This window comes from Mauremys reevesii, linkage group 6 (assembly GCF_016161935.1).
Source record: "Mauremys reevesii isolate NIE-2019 linkage group 6, ASM1616193v1, whole genome shotgun sequence".
NCBI classification, from domain to species: Eukaryota; Metazoa; Chordata; order Testudines; family Geoemydidae; genus Mauremys; species Mauremys reevesii.
In genome coordinates this window covers 24,680,453-24,696,194 of record NC_052628.1, presented here as the reverse complement: position 1 = coordinate 24,696,194, position 15,742 = coordinate 24,680,453, and the positions used below count along the sequence as shown (strand labels likewise).

Below are 15,742 nucleotides of genomic sequence, written 5' to 3'. Positions count from 1 at the left end.
CTTCTAATATCAAGTAATTGGATATCAAGTAATTAAGAGAATATACCTATAAAACTGCAGCTTGTCTATTCTGCCATAATTCCCCTATTAGGCCTTGAATTATTTTTCTCGTGTAATTTTTAACAGTAGCTAACTGCAACAAAGTTGTATGTTCTATAAGAATGCCAAAAACAGGAAATACTTTTCAAGGTCACAGCCAGGAAATGGACTCTGTTGTGATAGCCATGGGATTCAGTGGATTTTATCTCCTAACATTTCTTGGGCCACCTACTTAGCAGAAGTTATAATAGTTATGGAGGTCAAAAGATTCAATGTTGTTCAGAGCTCTCTAAAGGGGACTGTCACAAGATAGAGGGAATGACAGGGAAAATGAAAACAGATGCATGTCCGATGGACTTGAAAAAGCATCTTATAGCTACTATATTATGTTAAGGGCTGGAAAAAGGTACCACTCATCTAGTAGCTGAAGGACTAAGTGTAATATCCAGATTTCAAGAGAACAGGCTCCCAGTAAGCAAGGGCAACGTACTAATCAAACACCCAGCTTCCCTGGCACCAACTGATGAAGAGTGAGAGGTGTTGGGATTTCTCCCAGACTGCTGTCCATGTACCCTGCCTGAATACTTTATTTTTTTTTAAATCAGCCTTTGACTAATAAATGCCTTATAAAATTTGAAGTTTTATCTCCTCAAGCTCTTTGAAGAGACTAGGAATTTTCTCCCTCTTCTCGTCCCTCCACAGCTTCTTGGTTGCTGTGAAAAGTATGGGAAAAAATGAGGCATCTGTTACTCAATCCAACATCCTCACCCCCAAAACACACACACACTTTTGTGTCGTCTCCTCTCTCCATTGGATAACTCCAGTACTTATTTTGGCTGCTGGTCATAGGTCTTCCCAACAGCAGCAGCAAGCAATTGACAGTTTTTGACAATTTATTTGCTGCCCATAGGATTCTGAATAGTAACTATAAACCTCATCAGTTTTGATAACTGCACTCTGCTACTGCCAAGCACAGCTACAAATAGCAGAGGCACTGGAGTAGCTCTCGGCAGGCTCAAAAAGGTGACATTGCATTATTTTACACTCTGTTCATATTTGGTAACTTTCGTTAAAAAAAGTGTATAGCCCAAATGTAAGATTAGATTCTGTAGCAGCTAACAGTGTAAATCTGCTTTACGCAAGGCACTGGATTTTTCAAGTCCTAGACATGTTTAATTATAGACTGTGATAATAAGAAATAAGTTCTCATATCTGATGAGCTGAACAGGAAGTAGATTATGAACATTAATGTTTGGGAGGTTTCTGAAGAGAGAGTGCATCAAATGTGGCAAGAGGCAAGTGTATATATTAATGTGGTTAACAGATTTTTTTGCATCCATTGTCTCGTTTTAGTAGTTCTCACACATGGATAGCTGCCACACTTTATTTCAATTTATGAGTGTGTGTGTATATATATACACACAGACATATACATACACACACACACACACGCCAGCTTTAAGCACTTGTACACCATCATACAAAAGTTCCAGAAAAGTTTCAAAATAGAACCTAAATCAAATCAAATTAATTGTCGCTAAAACTAAATCAAACCAACCAGCCACACCATTAAAAACCACATACCCATATCAAATCTTACTGTTCCAAAAGCCAAAATAAGATGTACATTGCAGCACAAGGCGTATGACAAAATTTTGTCTGCTATACTATCATTAAACATTCAGAAAGATTTGAATCTCTTTAAAGTAATTTATATCACAGTTAAGTGGAAAAAATTACTTTTAAGTATGGTAAAAGGTTCAAAAGCACCTAGATGACTTAGGAGCTTAAGACCCGTTTTCAGAAATGATGTAGGCACTTTGAAAGTCAATGGGGTTTAGACTCCTAATTCATTCAAGCACTTTTTAACATATTACCCCATAATATTTAACATATTACCCCATTCTGACTATACTGCAATGCTGTCAAATACAGGGGAGAGGTTTTGAAGATGCTAAAGGACAAACATCAGGAAACTAAATTTTTTCCAGCTACCTACCAGACCCATTGAATGATAAAAGGCCAGATTATGCCTAGCCATTATAGATTTGCAAAATGAGGATGGTGCAAGTGGCTTCCCCAACTTGTGCCATGGCACAATTGCAATTCCTTGAGTGCAGTTACTGCTCCATCCAGCACCTCTTGATGAACAAGTCACCCAAAAGGGAGGAGAGGTCCAGCCATTCCTATTCCAGTCACCCTTCCTAAACTTAAAGGACAGAACAGATCCATTCCCCACTGCCCTCCATGAGCTCCCTCTATGGTGATATGGCTTCATGCTACTTAACGGGGGTATGATGTTAAAAGCCACAACTGAGTCCGAATTATGCTGATAAATGTTTTTCAATACTACAAGATTAAAAGCATGCCTACTCAAGAAAGTTGCACCAGTATAATTTAACACGTGAATTTAAACTGATAGTTCAGCTGGTGCAAAAGGTTATATGGACACATTCTGGTGTAAAAGTACCTTATTTCAATTTAGTTAAACCTGTTCCTAATTGAGCTTAGCTAAGAGTGTTCACACAGCCTTTTGCCTTTGTTCAACAATATCTGTTTAAAAACCAATTCAGATTATACTGGTGCAGATCTATACTGGTAAAGAAGCTCTTAGCTATCAAAGCAAAATGAGAAAATGTAGTTGCCAAATTTTGTACATCAAAAAGAGCACCAAAGAGTAATTATTTAGTAAGTTAAGAGCACTTTTGACTTTAAAACAAACTGCGCAGTAAGTTATTTGGATTTTTTATTTTATAAATGTTTGCTTTTCTTATGGGCAGATATGACCAACAAAGAGGTTTGTTGCAGACTTTCTTTTGGATCATTTGAACCTCAAATGCTATATGTTATGACATCTGCATCACGATATGTTAGGAGGATAAATACATGGTAGTAAACCTTAACACACGCACGCACACGCACGCAACCCCAGTTATCTTATGAAATACACAAGCTATGACGACCATAGGCTAGTAGTTTATCTTGGAGCGTGTTGTATTATAGCCACTGCACATTTAAATTAGGAATGCATGATGGTCATGAAGGCAAGTTCCAGCTATTATATCACCAATAGAACAAGAACGGAGTTAACCACAGACAACTTATGATCCTCATCAGGAGACAAGACTGTTACTGTTTTTGCCATTGTTTGCTTCTTTCTGAAATATAATAAATATCTATGTACAGACAACATTGTTAATGATAACAGTGTTCTTTAAGTGGGCTTTTGTTGTATTCAAGTTTTTTATGTTAGTGTTCTGCTACAGTTTTAAGATAGTGAATTTTTCTGCATGCCAGAGGGAACAGAAAATGTGTACAAGCCATGTCATTCTGATGTCAGAGAACAGTAAGATATCAGTAGAGTCAGTGTGCAAGTGTGGTTTAGATTTATATTGGGATTAACCTAGAAGAACTAATATACCTAATTTAGTTGGTGTATATTATACATATTGTGTGCAAGATATGAAGACCATGGATCACTTGTTCTGAGTCCTCACACCCAATAGGCAGAATGTATCACTGAAAAGAATTGGATTTGCTTTTGACCAGATACTTAGCTCATATATATTATAGAGCTAAATCCTGTAAGAAAGGATGAATTTATTAGCACCACTTCCCTAATCATATAATATAAAAAGTAATGCTGATCTACTAATATGAACAAGTCCTATAATCTTGAATGTTAAAATATTGGCCATGAGTTAATTAGAGAAACATTTACTCTAAGGAAAAGGATAAATGGACACAAATCAGACATTAGGAATGGCAATATACAAAAACCTGTAGGAGAACACTTCAACCTCCCCGGCCACACAATAGCAGATTTTAAGGTGCCCATCCTACAGCAAAAAAACTTTAGGACCAGACTTCAAAGAGAAACTGCTGAGCTCCAGTTCATCTGCAAATTTAACACCATCAGTTCACGACTAAACAAAGACTGTGAATGGCTTGCCAATTACAGAACCAGTTTCTCCTCCCTTGGTTTTCACACCTCAGCTGCTGGAACAGGGCCTCATCCTCCCTGATTGATCTAACCTCGTTATCTCTAGCTTGCGTCTTGCTTGCTTATATATACACCTGCCCCTGGAAATTTCCACTGCTTGCATCTGAAGAAGTGGGTATTCACCCACGAAAGCTCATGCTGCAAAACGTCTGTTAGTCTATAAGGTGCCACAGGATTCTTTGTTGCATTTACATTTAGAGAGTCTTAACTATTTTTAAAAGTAAGCATATTTTACCTGTCACATCTGTGAATTTTCCTTGCTTTTATTGGGTTGCAATTTTAACTTCTTAAATGCAAACTTTTGGGATATTTTACTTGCTGAATTAAACAAATAGTATGAAGTACATTCTATTAATACAGCTACACCTCTACCTCAATATAACGCAACCCAACATAACACGAATTCGGATATAACGCGGTAAAGCAGTGCTCCAGAGGGGCGGGGCTGCACACTCCGGTGGATCAAATCAAGTTCGATATAACACTGTTTCACCTATAATGCGGTAAGATTTTTTTGGCTCCCAAGGACAGCGTTATATCAAAGTAGAGGTGTATAAAATCTATTTTATTTTCTAAAATACAACCAGCAAAATAAAGACTCAGGACCAGAGACACAGTCCCAACACCCAGACTGAGTAGCTAGGTCACGTCAGCACCGGGCAGATGGAGAAGAAATCCTTTCTCCCAATGTCAAAGAACTGCTCCTTGAAGACTACTTCAGCCTACAGGGTCAGTCTAGGAAGATGCACATAAAATCTGCTCAGCCCTGCCCCAACCCAATTCAGAAATGCTCCACCTATCTCACGTGTGTTGCTGTGCAGACAGCCTGTGCAGAGTGATTCACATCATCCCATACCTTATATTCATGGAGAACAGAACTAGTATTGGCCCTTATTGCAGCCAGACATTTATAACACACTTTTTTACCACAGGATCTAGGCAGCACCACTGTTCTAAGTGAGTCCATTGTGAACATGAGCCAAGTCCTTCTGCTACAAAAGCATTAGCAACAGCCAAAAGTCACCATGCAAGTAAAATGAAAAAGTCACCAAATATACTGCAGACTAAATTACTCAAGATATTATATATCTTAATTACTCTGAGAAAAAATAATAATCCAGAAATCAAGCCCAAGAGACTTTCACATTTTCAGGAGGCACTAATCTGAATGAACTATAACTAATTTAGATTTCTCTTTTGTTTCTTTTTCATGCTACTCTTGATACTCTGTAAAAGAGTAAGTGACTCCATCAGATTTTACAAGTTCTATTCTACTTAGAGAAAATGAAAATTACCCCACATGCACAACAACTTTTAACACAATATAAAAGTACTGCACATACCTGTTTAAGGCAAAATAGCCTACATCAAGGACCAAGAGCCACTTTAGAGCTTTCAGAAATGTTTAAATTACGCAAGTGTGAGAATGTAACAAACTTTTTTGATTGAACTTCTGCAAATGTAAAATTTCTAAAGATGTGTATGCCAAGTTTTAATTAAGACTAAAGTTTTACAAACAAGCACAAGTTTATCAGAGAAAGGCTGAAAATTATAGCTAAACAAATGGTATAACAGTAATTTATCCTTTCCAAAGGAAGTGTAGTGATTATTAATCCTGGTTCAATAATGTTGTATTATGTGTTTTAACATGTATTTAGAACTAATTCTATAGCTTAAAACATAATTTTTACATTTAAAGTATGAATTCTTGGTAGGAAAAAAGGAGAAACTCATCTAGTGTTGCAACATAATCAGATTGTGAAAGATATATAGTAGTATTCAGTATTACATGATTTAAGCAATTTGGGAACATAGGTATTCTACAACAATTCTACTGCTTTGTTCTTAACTAGGGGACATTTATACTTTTTTTAACCACAAAATGGAGAAAGTGACATGTTTCAAAAATGTACTGAAAAGGCGGACCTCAGATGCATCATCCCATCCAGTTGGGAATAAAAATAAGCGGGGGACAGACAGAGCACTGCCCAACTGCATCTGTAAAAGAGAGCAACAGGACACAAACATGGGGGAAAAAAAAGAAAAAAGAAAAAAAAAACTTCTTGCATCCCTCATGGTCTGAAATGAAAGCCATGCACGCACACCACCTTTTACAGATAATGTACGTATCAGTGGTGTCCAATCTTTTCAGCTGGAGGGCCTAATGTTATTTCACAAAGGTCACGGGGCTATGTTGGGGCAAACTATCAGTCCTGTGCTGCTCAGGCAGAGCAAAGAGAGAAGAAGCCACCTGCTAGTTTCCTGCTGGAATTCCTCTAGTATGTAGGAACTCCAGTATGCATGGAGTTAGTATAGCCTGCTCCTACACCTCCCTCCCAGCAGACCATGTCACAGGGGAATGCTGGAAGCTGTAAGAAAGAATGGTATGGGCATTTGGAACATAGTCCTTTGGAGACCACAGCCAGCTGATGTAGCAGTCCCTGACTGCTTTAACCTGCACCAAGGCTTGGACAGAGACTCAAGCTGCACTGAGTGATTGCTGGTTCTTAGCGTCTCCTCTTATTCCTCTTTTGAAGACTGCCGAGAGAAGGGAAGCCATCCTTTGTTAAGTACTTACCTAGGCTGAGGCTTCTGTCCTGCTCTCTAGCAACAGAGCAGCTTGGGCTACTATCTCTTCCCACTCCTGTTTTGCAACAGGTGAGAGGGTCACATCAGAGCAGTTCTTGGGACAACAGGGGGAGGCAGTGCCCCCTATCTCCAACTAGTGATTATAAAAATAACAGGGCATGAACCAAGGATCACATTTCAATTGAATTTTTTTTTTTTTTTAAACACAGTTGCCACTGAGAGCCACAATTTAGAGCCTATAGGGCAAGAAGTGGGCCCCTAAGCAACAGGTTGTACACATCACTGCCTATATGCTTTGACAACCAGTACGATATTTAGGTTTTGCCACAGAAATGTCTGATAATAGCAAGATAATACTACATAGAACAGCACTATCTTACAGTTTCCTCATATTCATTTATATTTTTTAGGATCTTATTACTAAGTACTTTAACTTTTCCCCCGACTACTCCTGTTTCTTCAAACCACACCACCTCCTTTAGAGCATGCAAATTCTGTACAGGGTCATTTTTGTGCTGTGTATTGGTAGGGCATAACATTAAGTGGGTGGTTTTGTATTTTTGGCAAGATTCTGAGGCAAGTTTTGCAGTAAATTACTATTCTTTTCAGTGCACAAGTAATGGGAGTATATATTTCCTTCTATTTCAAACTTTTCCCAGAGTGAACATAAGATTTCTTGCAACTATAATAAGCTATTATTTGACCGATTTGCTAAAGAAATACAGTAACAATAATGTACCACTATACTTTCTTTCAGCTTTAATGCTTCAACATTAAAGTTAGCAAACTTAATAAACTCCTTGTACCCTGAAAATTATACTGAAGAAATTCCAACCTTCGGGAAGCTACCTCTACCTCTTATCACTCTACAATGACACACAGAAAGATGTAAATCTGAGAAAAACATACTTCCCTAAAGTATAACAATTTTTGTAATACAATGATTATGGCAAATTCCAAGAAAGTTAACCATGATACCACATTAATAACAATATTGTATAAATAGCACAGACAAGTTTATTTATTTATTTATTAGTTAAAGATCATATTGGCCTCAGTGGTGTAGATCTAGTCCAGGGGTCAGCAACCTTTCAGAAGTTGTGTGCCGAGTCTTCATTTATTCACGCTAATTTAAGGTTTTGCGTGCCAGTAATACATGTTAACGTTTTTAGAAGGTCTCTCTCTCTCTCTCTCTAAGTCTATAATATATAACTAAACTATTGTTGTATGTAAAGTAAATAAGGTTTTTAAAATTTTTAAGAAGCTTCATTTAAAATTAAATTAAAATGCAGAGCCCCCCAGACCGGTGGCCAGGACCCTTGCAGTGTGAGTGCCACTGAAAATCAGCTCATGTGCTGCCTTTGGCACGTGTGCCATAGGTTGCCTACCCCTGGTCTAGTCTGTAAAGTAACTACATAAAAAATAAAAATTCTTACTTAACAGATCTGTTCCTTTCTGTATTCAAAGTTACAACAGCTGAATGTGGTGACTAAATATTTTACTGCATTTTAATCACATTGGCCTTGCTAAGCGAATACAGCTAAAACTGCGTAGAGGATTTTATTCCATTTTAGTAAACAATTTTGTTGATGTACATGTTCCAGTCAGTTACTGTACACCTGTGTGAACCTACTGAAAGCAATGAGTTTTCACAAGCATCCCTGAGTGCATAATCTGAGAATGAAGTCACAAGAGTGAAACTGAGAACCTAATATGCCCTTCAGAATCTTTATCAGTCACAATGATGCACATGAGAGAAAGAATACAGATTGGCTATCAGAATCCAGGGTAAATTTGTAGTGTTTGAAATCAGAATGCCTTTTTTTAAAATTTGAAAACTGAGCATGTCTGATCTAGAAATCACTGACACAAACATCAATACCCCATGCCATTTTTTAGTCACTGCACTTTTAAATTTTTACTAACCACAAAATAACAGCATAGGAACTACACTTTTCATTGTTTTTACTTAAACTGACATAGTTAGGCTGCTTTAAGATATTAATATTAAATCCAACAGAATTCTTTTAATTTTGTTATACAAATAGATATTTTAATGAAATATATACTTATAACACTTCTGAAAACTAATTATTCCACATGTGAAATTAGCATGTTTTAAATTTTAAATGCAAAGCCATTTGTTCTCCTCTCCAACACTCTTCAAATTTAAGCCCCAGATCGAACAATGAGGTCAAGCTGACGACCTCCAACTTCAGCGGATCTCCATGAAGACACAGAAGGTACATCCATATAGATCTCATTACAAGATCTAGACCTTATGGCTAATCACTTGCCAAGTATGGTTTAAAACCTGTTTATGCCCATGACACTGTATGCTTAGTTTAAGTCTTGAAAAGGTATTTATGTCAGGTATAAAATAAACATGCTAAATATATATTAATATAGAACATTCATGTTTTTACATTTTTGTATTAAATGTTACTACCTACACAATGGCAATAGATGACATATATTTTTCCAAACTGCAGTCTGAAGGTTAATTATGTGAAAATTGAGCTGTTTATCTTGCTATATTATGGTGACTTGTTTGAGCAGCAGTTTGAAAGCATCATAAACTATAGCATGTATTGCTTATAATTAATTATAACAGTGATACAATTTATTTATCATTAAATTTAAAATTGCTAATTTCAGCACATAGCACTGTATTTCCAACCAGACTCCAGATTTTTTTTTTTTTTTTTTACTGGATACTCTCAGAGTACAAATTAAGGGCCCACTGCTGCAAATCCTTACACACGACTAGCATTTATTCACAAGTATCCCCACTGACTTCAACAGGCTTCTCACATGATAAAGTTGGCAGGAACAGACTCTTAGTATTATGTGGAGGTCATGACTTAAATTTTGTTTAGCTTACTACATCATAGCAGCTTGTTTAGGTGGCAATACTTGAGAACATGTTATATTCACACACAAAAAAAAATATATATATATACACACACATATATATATATACACACACACACACACACACAGTTAATGTTTCAAAGCACCAACATCCAAACAAGTCACCAAAATATAGTAGTCAACAACATATTCAACCACTTGTGTATTAAATCATAATTTCGTATTTATTATACACAAAACTACATTAAAAATTATTAAAGGTAGAAAAGTCAAGCACTCAAAAGGTAGGAAATGCCAGAATTAATTATGTCTGCACATAGTTAGAGGCAGAGGTAACAGCAATACCTATTGTTAAGATTAGCTAACACTTTAAACACCATGTTTTCGGCTCACTTATAACTTAGTCAAACTTTAATAATTTGGGCTGAAATTTGTCATACCCGCTGCATGCCTCAAGCTAATTTTTTTGAAGTATCTGGAAAAATAATTCAGCTGTTTTTGAAAATTAGGCCAGAGAAAAATGTGTGTTCTCAATATTAATAATTTAAAAAAAAAAGAATCCTTACAACCATATTACTGAGAAGCTATAGCACCTCCATGCTTTGAAACAGGGTCTTGACATTTGGCGGGGATCATCCCGGGGTTAGAGAGGTACTTCTTTACTGTCCCTATAAAAAGTCTCACAAATTTGGCTGAGTTATAAGTCTCTTAAAATTACTTAGCATGTGCTCACTAGAATTTTGTGAAGAGTCTGGCATTAAAATTCTCTAGACATTCAGTTTGTTCTGGACATGCTCCAGCTTAGCAGTGCAGGGACTAAGCAAGTATTTTCTTCAGTTGCTCCTCCTATCTGTCAGGCCTGCTGTGGCACCCAGCCCTTTACTGTGCTCTCAATGTTTCCCTGGTAGCACACAAGCAGGATACAGAAGCCACACAACTCAAATGCAGTGGGGTGAGGAATACAAGCAGGGGTGGGGTTACAAGAGTTTGTAACCATTAGATGACACTTTGAATTTTAGAATGTAACCCAGAATTTCTGAGACTCAGCATTCCTCTGCTGTCTAGCAAATATGTATACTGGTCAACATATGGCAACAGCCTCCTACTGCTACCTGTTACTCTGGGTAAGCTCAACTGGTAGAAGTCTGTGCTGTAGATCTAAAAATACCAACCTTACCAGTGATCCACATGAGGAGGGTTAATACAGTTCCACATGATGGAATTTGTTTTTTCATTTTGCTATTTTAAAAACCTAAACCTACGTATGAACACCATATTAGAGGAAAATTGAGATTGCAAAGCCATGCAGTCAAATGTTAGGAAATGCTAGAATTAAGGTTGTCTATGCAATTGTAATTTGGCCCCCTTGTGCAGTATGACACAGTAATTACATGATCACATACATTTTTCCCTCCACAAGTTTCTGCCTCATTCAGTGCACATGGCAAATGGTGCTCAGGGAATGAATTAGGCAGTTTGTCTGAATAGGATCTTAGCCTCACTTGCTGCAGAAGTTGAAGATTTGCAGTTAATGAGGAAGAGAACTGTAGAAACTGAAAGGATAGTCTCACCATTACGGCAGTAGTATGCCACCCTGAAGAAACGGATTCCATCCTTCTTTCTGCTACAGAGTTCTTATTTGATGCTGGGCAAGTCACCTAAACCAAAGTTTTCGTAGGTGGCCACTAATTGAGTGTTCATCACTTTTTTGGTGCCCAACATTGGGACACCCTAAACCTGATTTGCAGAAGCACTGAGCACTCACAGGTGCAAGTAAAGTCAAAGGGAGCTGTGCTTTGAAAATATTAAGTACTCCAGAAATACTAAGTACTCAGAAAAATCAGGCCCTATGCATCATAAACTGGACATCCAAGATTTATGGACACTTTCTACAATTTTGACCTTAATTTCTTTCTTAATTTCTTGACCTTAATCCCCATCTGTAAAATGGGGGTAATCAAAGAAGCATAGAAATGTTGGGCTAAAGGGACTTCAACAGGTCATCTAGTCCATATGACTGCACTGAGGCAAGACAAATAATACCACCATATTACCTCACAGGATAAATTCTTCCAGATTTGTGAAGCACTCAGATATTTCAATGGTAAGCACTACAGAAATCCCATGAGGAAATTAATAATTCTGTATTCAGTGCAGAATTTGGATGGTGTGTGGTAAATAAACCACAGGACCACACATATAATGATAAAAATAAATTATGAATAGGTAGCTAGTCAATGAGCACTGTCCATCCCGAGCACTGAATGAGGCCTGGGTCCTGTGGAAAATAGCAGTATGTGATAATGTAACTAAAGATAACTGCATACACACAAGGGGGCTGAACTAAGGTTGCATTGCGACTTTAATTCTGGCATTTCTTTAATTTTTGAGTCCTTTACTTTGCACTCTTACTATTCTTTTAACAGCTTTTGTACAGGATATGTATATATATGGACAGAGTTCAAATAAAATGTTTCACATCAATGCTTAGTGATACTATTTTGCAAAAACTAGAGAGACTTACCCATATTTGTAAAGCACTTTGAGACCTATCCATGAAAGAGAGCTATCAAGGGGGAAAATTCTATCACTGAGAAAGAGGTAACATTGATTTATTTAAAATACTAATAGCAATATGATGAAACATTTCTAGATTTTTTTTTTATTGAAGGCGAAAAAGACTGTATTCAAATCTTTCAAGTTTAACATGGAAGAAATGAATATTGAAGAACTGTTCCTTTCTTTTTAGTTTGTCTCAAGTGAATTGTAATCTTCAAGTTCTAGCTCTGTGCACTATCAGTGATTATATTTAATTCAACTGAAGTTCCTGTTAATTTTTTATGTACATTTGGGCCAAAATCCTCTCCACTACTACCAAGGTTTTCTGGGGTGGATAATGGGGCAGGAAGCAAGAGAACTGTAGGTTCTGCATAGCCTCTGCCAAACTCCCTCAAGTTCTACACTCCCCACTCTCTCACCTTTGTGAAGTAGACCTGCACCAGTTCCAACATAAGAGGGCCCTTTTCACCCACTTGGGGTGAGGTTCTGGATTTGTCCCTTAAAGCAAATGCTGCCTATAACTGTAAAGAAAATAAAAATATGCAAATTTAAATAAATGGAGCAGTAAGTCCTCACTACAGTCCTTTAATCATTATTTTTAAAGGGGTCTCTGTGATTTAAAAAAGGCCATCTTTTATACAGCGTGTCTCCACAGAGAATCCATATCAACAATAGACTTGAAGATGTCTCCATGTAATTGGACTTTTATGATTTGATTATTCAAATCAGAAACTAACCCGAATAGCAAATTTTCTAAAAAATGGAAAAAGCAAGATTCAAAAGAAGCAGTACCAAATTAAAATAGTTCTTTCCCTCATTAAATGCAACAGGGTTTTTTTATTTGTTTGGTTTTTGTGGTGGTATATTCTGAGAAACAAAATAGCTATTCTAACATAGGCTAATCTTTCCCCAGCCCCAACCTAAATCAGAAGTCATCACACCAGAGACTATCCATAAGTATTGAATACATGTGTACAAACACAAAGAGCATATAGTCCAACAAATATTTTCTAGCAACAGACTATTTACCTGAATTCTTAATTTCAAGACTTAAGAAATTTCTTCTCTACTTCTAGATACTTAGGCTGCACAATTTAGTTTCTCTTTCTGAAGCAATTACTGATTTTTCACTAAAATGTTTTGGTTTCTGAAATAGCTCTCATGAACTAAATTTTAATATAAAATCAATATTACTACTTTTGTATTACTACATATGTTTGGCGCACATAAAAGCATCACATTTAACAACTTAAGACACTGAAAACTGCAAAAGAACACCTTTTTCAATCCCTAGCCAAAACCATTTCCTGGTTTAACTGGCATCTCTTTCACCTATTACTCTTCAAAGTATTTTGTATACAAGTGCAAGAGTATCCAGAGGGCTCAATCAGCATCAAGGCTGCCTTGTCCTAATTATCAAACATACAAAAAATACAGTCCCGACCCAAAGAAATTACAATCTAAGGCCTCGATGCTGCAGTTAGATCCCAGAGTGCCAATTAAGTCAACAGGGCTCCTCATAGTGCAAGAGTCACTCCATGTGTCCAACTGCAGAATTGGGGCCTAAAATTGATTGTACTGGCAGGTTTATGATTCTGAGTTCTGTTTTACTTTCACAAATAAGAGAAGTATATTGTTGTTACCTTTTAAAAATGTTTAAAATGTTTTAAGTTAAATATATACCTTCAACCTGAAACCCAGGTTATTTTTAAAAAATGTAAAGGCAACTTCAGGAAATAATCTTTGCCTAAGTCCTCTTGTCAATTTTTGTGGGAATCAAATCGTGTAAAAAAAAACAAACCAAAAACACGTAAATAGGAGGAGAAACAAAGTGACTATACATGGAAAAGAAACTACAACATACACAAAGTGCTGTCAAATGTAAAAAATAAACTGAAAAATGTTTTTCTCTCTGTTCTCTTTCAGTTTCATTTAACACATCTAGGATTACTTTAACACTAATAAATAAAAATCACTTCTGTCTGACTTTTAAAAGTTATGTGCTTAACATGGTTATTTAAGTAAACAGTTCCCATTTTTTAAGAAATTTTCTTCTTGGACACCTAGCTGATCTGACAAATGGAAGTACAGTTTCTTATGCTTAGGGGAAAATAGGCATGAATATTAAATACTTCTGGTTTTCCACAATTTTTTAAATTTCATTTTGAAAATGTTAACTAAATATTAACTTCTCTCAGTAAAGTGTGCACAGTAAGTACTTTTAATTTCCATATGTTCAAATATTTTTTAGTTTCAGAAAATATATCACCAAGTGTTCCACAATGACCCTAGTAATTCAAAATTAACTACACTGCATATATCTAGAGGAAAAAAATAAGATTTAAAAAAATCACAAATACACAGTCTGTAATTCACAGGTTTGTTTATAAACATTTTTCATTTTTCATGTATATTAATTTTATCCAGAAACTGTATGTTTGGGGATTTTAAAAACAAGCAGTAAACTGTGTCAGAAGAGAGAAACTTGACAGGAACTATATAGCAGCTCAATTCCTATTCATATCTTGCATCTTTCAAGTCAATTGCCTTATTGAATTTAAATTACTGAAATTAAAGTGTATAAATCAAACAAGTTCATTAGCAGTCATCTAATCGAAACTAATTTTTGCTTGTTCCAGAGACTTGTTTTTTTAAAATGACGAGAGAAACCCTAGGGCCAATGTCGCTTCCTGATGATGAAAATTACCCAAGTACAACAACTGTTTTTGTACAGTCCTTTCTTTCCTGTAAACTAGAGCTACGTCAGCCTCCACACACTCTATGGCCCAAAAGAAAACAGCAATTCAGTTACACACAGAGACAGGACAATTTGAGACAACTTGCAGCCCTCTCTGCAATTCATAAAGTTTAAAAATAAAAGCTGCTTTATCAAAGTGTAAATGGTTCCTTTCCATGCATGTAGGCCTGAGGCCCTGTTGCAAACAGTGTCTCACAGGACCAGGCAGCACAAAGACAGGAATGGGAGATTAGTGGGAGGGAGGGAGGCCGGGATTGGGGCTCAGCAGGATCTTCAGGCTTTTTAAAATTCAAACTGCTCCCTGACCAATACAAATCACGGACACGCTACTGACTACTACATGGATTTACAGCATTAAAAACACGCCTTCTACGTGACAGCTATATTAACTTCAATCTTTTAAACATGTATCAGGGCAGAGAGGCAAGATAGCAAGGTTGAGTAGGAAGACCCTGAACACAAAACAAAGTTACTTTTAAAGACACATTAATCACTTAATGTTACAAGAAATCTCCCTGAACAAGAAGAAAACCTACTACAATATAATGAAAGTTTATTGTGCAATATTGCTACATTTTAACTACTTGAAAATTTCCTTTCAATATTAAATATGAAACTTAGTATCAAAACAGCCTGATCAGAGCAAATTTTCACCAATGATGCAGTTTTATTGGACGTATTTTACAGGTTAACAGCAGTTACTTTAAATTTACCAATTTTTTTCAAAAGCATTCTCAACTCCACTACACATTAGTCCAAGGTTTACTTTACTATAAATGACTTACATCATCTACTTTTAAAGAACTGACACTTATCACAAGTCATTTACAGACACTTTTGACCTGTTACGGTGACACCTACTTATACAGTCAAACATCATAGACACAAACAGCCAATAACAATTCCAGGACCTCAAAATG

General features: G+C 36.4%; 1 protein-coding gene and 1 long non-coding RNA gene across 3 annotated transcripts in view; one reads left to right on the top strand and one right to left on the bottom strand.

Moving 5' to 3' along the window:
• NIPBL (NIPBL cohesin loading factor) overlaps positions 1–15,742 on the bottom strand; it is a 271,388-nt gene that overhangs the window by 254,565 nt on the left and 1,081 nt on the right. The window lies entirely within an intron of this gene.
• On the top strand, positions 8,377–14,890 carry LOC120407649. Its single transcript, XR_005600155.1, has 3 exons — positions 8,377–8,419; positions 8,806–8,874; positions 14,704–14,890. It is a non-coding gene; the product is annotated as an uncharacterized LOC120407649 (long non-coding RNA).